Source organism: Botryllus schlosseri, chromosome 12, assembly GCF_051294905.1.
Source record: "Botryllus schlosseri isolate E-star chromosome 12, Bs_hap1, whole genome shotgun sequence".
Lineage (NCBI taxonomy): Eukaryota > Metazoa > Chordata > Ascidiacea > Stolidobranchia > Styelidae > Botryllus > Botryllus schlosseri.
Window position 1 is genome coordinate 22915605 of NC_137247.1, and position 5761 is coordinate 22921365.

A 5761-nucleotide genomic window follows, 5' to 3' on the forward strand; every position below is an offset into this window, starting at 1 on the left:
TTTTGACGTAGCGGAAGGGAAGTCACGAAACAACATCAGGTAATGAAGTTATTATACTGCCAGAATATTTTTAATTGCACTGTGCTGCGTTTGAAAAATAATTTTCAAAAGTCCAAGATGTTTTAACTGATTTCGGATCAATTTTTTGCGCTGAACTCAAAAATGCAACCTGTTTTTTTTTTCAATCAGGTTAAGTTTTTTCTTCATGACATATTCAATTATGCTAGCTTTTGATCATTGTTGTACACAAAGAAATGCGATGGTAATCGTTTTAAATACTACTAAAATATATTAACACACTTGAAATAAAGCACTTACAACTGACCAAGAAATCATAATATTGTTCAATTGCACTCAACCTAACAGAAGAAGGTAGAAGTTAATATGTTACACTACTGATATGTAAACAATATAAGATACAAATGATTAATGCTGAGAGTAAATGTTGCTTCAAAGACTTTCTTCCGTGTTTGGAGTTATGTGCGCATCTCTGTTTAAGCACCAACGGCAATCTGCAAACATGTTTACGTCCGTATATCCTTGATACATTTCTTCTATCTGGCGAAGGTCTTGGTGGAATCTCTCTCCTTGTTCGCTGTAATCACCCCAGTTGACTGGAAAGTAACTCAGAAAGTGCATTTTCACAGATATCAGGGCTCCAACGGAGTGAAATCTTTCAAGCAGCTCTTTGACCTGTGCTTCATAATCAGGGCATCCAGGAAAGTTTAAATTAATAATAATCGAAAAGCTGCCCAGTGTCCGTGGTCTTTTTTCTACTGCACCCATTTGTGCAGTGAAACCTTCGTCTTTGATCAGTTTACAGATCTGTGGCCTATCAAAGACTCCTCTGACCGCAGCTTCACGTCAGAGATACAGGTAAATTCAATTCGCAAGAACTTGAAGGTTGGGCCATCTTTGTCAAGTGTCCAGGTATAGTTTTTTTATGAGACCATGTTTAATGTGGACAGGTGGCAAAAGAATGTTTTATGGATCAACTAAGTAAGCAGATTTGTTCTGTGCGGCCTGCTATTTTGTGTGTAGTGGTGTCCATCAGCCCGCAAGTTCCACAGACACACAAAATGGATGTTTAGTGTAACCGGACTGTGACCCTGTGAAGAAGTATCGAAATCATTTTTAAGTTACCAAATATTTTGACTTTTGTGTTAGCTATACTTGAGAGGTTTCAAAAGTTATTTCATGTCTTCATAGCATTCAGTAAGCTTCACTGAATGTCCTATTGTCTGTCAGCAACAAAACTATTATGTTATTATGTGGTAATACTGCCTTCAAACTCTTTATAGGTGAGTCCAAAAACAATCGCCGTTCTGCCGATCTGTAGACTATGTCCAAATCTGATATTATTCCTAAAACATCTTTACAGTATACTATAGGGCAGTGGTTCCCAACCTTTTTCGTCTCGTGCCCCCCTTGGCCGAAATTTGAGCTAAAATTTCCCATTTGAAAAAGTTGCCTGTGACTAAAAAAATGTTCTCTTTAACTTGTAACCATTTGTTGACTGAGCAATTAATGGCCAAACATATTCAGATATGTCCGAACTATGGCGAATGCGCACTAAACTTTGGTAAAGTACAGTCAAATTTGACCTGTTTTTGACCGGTCGGGTAGCCGCTGACGAAAAATAAATTACCAAGTCCGGTTGCTATGGGCTTGAGTTGAATCGATAAATTTGGAACGGTATGTTTTTCACGTTGGCTCATATGTTGGCTTAAAAAGTTAAACAATTTCACTAGCGGCCTTGTGCTGAATTCGGCTTGACGTTTTCCTGCTTAGCAGCAATTACGTCAAGAGGCTGTCGCGCACCCAACGTAATCGTCTCGTGAGCCTCACTTTATCAGGGGGTGTAATATCTACGGAAGACACCTAGCTTGAAATCCGCGAAAGAAACATGCAATTGTAAAGAACTAATTCTACTTAACAGTTCTATACCATAAAAATCTAAAAACCTTGTGTATCTTCCGATACAATGCCAAAGCCAGATTTCCCCCCAAAAAATTAAGCCAGATCCCCCCCTAAAAGCTTCAAAATTCCCCCCAAGGGGGGAATTCCCCCCCGGTTGGGAACCACTGCTATTGGGAATGGTCTTCGTCATAATTGAAGTATTTTCTAAACTTTTCATCATAACTTCATTGCGAAATCCTATTTATGACGTCGCAAATCCTAATCGCATAACGCTGAAAACTGCAGTTTTCGAAAATTTAAATGCGATTTGCTAAAAAAACTAGACCTGATTGAAGAAAACGGAACACAGTTTTGGATTCAGCATCTTAAAGTACACTTGGAACCGTCAATACTTTAGTAACCTCAAAATAGACGCAGGACAGTGTTTTTATTTACGGGCCCTACAGTTTCCAGGACACATCATTCAGCTCAACCGGTAATTCTGATTACGTGAGCACAGGGAGGACAAAAATTGATAGCAAAATATATCCGATCATATTAACCGATTCAATCATGAATTGTTGAAATTTTCCTGCTAGGCGGGTTTAGGCGGTTTGGTTAATCACCGTATGGGGGGGGGGGGCAACACCAACGTTTTTTAAGGGGGTGACAAAGTGCTGTTACGGTCATGGATAAGATCGCCGACATTGCAAACATGTAACTGTCACTTTATCCTTACCCAACATCGACATATCCACTGGACAGCATTTGTTAACAATGTAATTCACTGCAGCATGCTTTCTATTCAGAAATGAAATTAATACGCTGGAGGATATAGCTAAAATTTTCGACTCGGTCCGCCAACGTATTTTCTGCTTCTCATTTGTCCCGCGGAGAAAATCAATTGCCCACTCCTGATGTAGTTGGTTTCTGTGTCCTACAATATTATCAACAATAAAAATTCTGGAATTTATGGTGACTGACAAACGGCCTATGGGTAATGTTACAACGTTGTTGACGTTGTTAACATTATTATGTATTATTAACAACGTTATGGAGTAATTTGGCTCTTTTTAACACAGTTTGGCTCTTTTTTCGACATTGCATGCTTCTTTTTCTCAAGAGCAGTCTGGCAACGCTGTTACGGCGGCTCGATTTCACACGAACCCTAACCTTTCAGGGGTCCACACCATCCCTAATACGATATTCGGATACTCTTCATATACCACATTATGTAATTGCGATGTAATGCGATGCTGCGACGAAAAAGACTTCTGACCACTCTCATTAATAGACCGGAAATAGCTTTTATCAAGAATACATTGTTATGCAGCGTTTTTACGGTAGATTGCGAGGGTTCCTGCCACTCCATATCGTATACGTCGACTATATTGGGTGCAAATCGTCCGTTTGTAGGCTCATAATAAGGTATAAGACATCCAAGATTGTAGACCAATTTCTAATTTTTTTCAATTCCCATAACGATTCTGTATAGTTCGACCATACAGTACAACCGTATAACGATGTGCAGTCAATTATACTGACTTTACAGGAACATCGTTTGAAGTAACCTAATGGTATTCGATCACGTTTACTGCAATCATGTTGGGTATCAAGAGATACTACAGACATGGTCGATCAAGCTCAAATATTTGCCTATCACTATCAGATCAGTCATTCGAATGACCGTCAAATCATGTACGAAGATCATTCCGTATTAACGCACAGTTTAGAGAGAACTGCGTACATAGCCGGCCGTTTTGTATCGAACATAATTGCACATGGCTATTGCCTGCACATAGCGTCCGTCTGTCTAATAAACACTAGCTAGAATAGGCTCGTGAATGGGTCAGCGATGGATTTTTATGTTGCCAAGAGTTGGTGGAAAGAAGTTATCAAAAATGTAACTGTATCCCATGCCAAAGATCTATGTGAGGAGATGGCGTAGTGGTATAATCAGGGTTGCCATCGACATAGACCCCAAAATAAGGACAGTCGAAAAATTAGATTACCATTAAAAAGCGTTTTTCTACATAGTTATACGAGCCGTGGCCCATCACATTCCATACTTTTCGCCAGAAATAATCTACTCTAGCAACACCTTTTTATTAGAAAGTGCTTCATGGATCTCACGACAGCTTACGTCTAGGTTTACCTTTACTCAGGGCACTTCGTCAGTCCCCCCCCCCCCCAAAAAAAAATAAAAGAACCATTGGTCCTGGACCCTCATAGAGTGATAAACCAAACTTTTTCACCTCGTTGTGATGAGAGGCATCAACAGAGATGGAAAAAGGCTGTACACCAAGTTCAGTCAAAATCATTTTTGAGCATATGGAGCAAGAACTCCAGTAACAATGCTTGTAGTCTTGGTCCTGGTCGAAGCAAAACTTCTTTTCGATGTTGGAATCGGGGAATATTATTGTTGAATAAGTATTGTGATGTGCAATCGTTGGTGAGGAATGATTGCTGGTGTTTGACAGTATGGAATCCCCAGATACCCTCAGCAGCAGCTGATGCCTTGTAGTCGACTTGTGAAAAAAATATTCATCGACCTGCTCGAATTAATCATTATGACACACTTCTTGTGTTTTTGGGTATCAATGGGAGTTGAATTAGCGGTCTTTCCTATGGCCTCCGGGTTATGTCATAATTACAGATATTGCATTGTGCGAAATACTCGCGCCCTTCAAGCTTCGTTTGATGCCTTTCAATTCTATCTCATATTCGTCACGAGAAACGTTTTTACGCTTGCTCATTTAAAAAAATCAGATTTAGCGTTATTATTAGCTACGACTGTTATGTGCGATATAATTTAGATAAATTTATCAATGGCTTATAGCTTTCCGACTTTTTAACCTAAGTGTCGTCTGCACTGCGCCCATTTTCACTATGCAATAAATGCTGCTTCCCCCACAGCCTATTCTGCTGTTGACAATACAGCAGAAACCTAAGGTACTGCAGTTGACTGCTAAAATGACGTCCGCTGCGATAGCTTGGTACAGCCGAAACTGCTATGCCACCCACTATGCCCTAACTATCTCACCAATAGACGCCACGGGAGATCCTTTCATTTATAATGTCATAAAATTTCGACGCAAAAGCATAATTTTAGAAAATTATGCAACACAGAAATCAGAGGAAAACGATCGAAGTTCTGTATAGTTGTTGAAAATAAGACAAAACAAGGACGCAAGTCGAAAATAAGGACATTTCTTAGAAATAAGGACAGTCGAGTTTTCTAGGACCGGGCCCTTCAAAACAAGGACAAATCTTAGAAATAAGGACGGTATGGCAACCCTGGGTATAATCCACGGCTGCAATGGGTTGCGGATTCGAGTCCGACCGAGGTCAACTCCAGGATTCCTACACACGTGCTGGGGGTTTAGGCTCCTCCTCGCCATCTCATCCGCGTAAGCGGTGTCCTAAATAAGCCTAGAAGTGGGCTGTTGGCTGATATGGAATGAAAAAATGCAGAAAATCGGCCTGGTGTGACTGATAATTGTAGTCGACAAACACCATGAATACAACATACGATAAATTTCCGTAACTGCTTCTTGTTGCTTGGATCAACATAGATAGTATACCAGCTCAAAACAGGAGGTTTGTAAAACACTTAGTTCAAGACATGTTTTGAACAAAAATATTTAGTTTCAGAAGTTGTATGACCATGATTTTGATCATTCGTATAGTCTACACCGGTGTTTCTTAAGCGCTAGACAAAGTTAGCATTTTGAGGTTTCGCCACGCAACTATTTAGAAATTTACGATATTGTCGAAAGGATTCGTTGGCCCTATTTATTGTTCAAGCAAGCAATGATCTGTTCATATTCACAAATTATTTCTTATTGCCACAGTCAAAAAA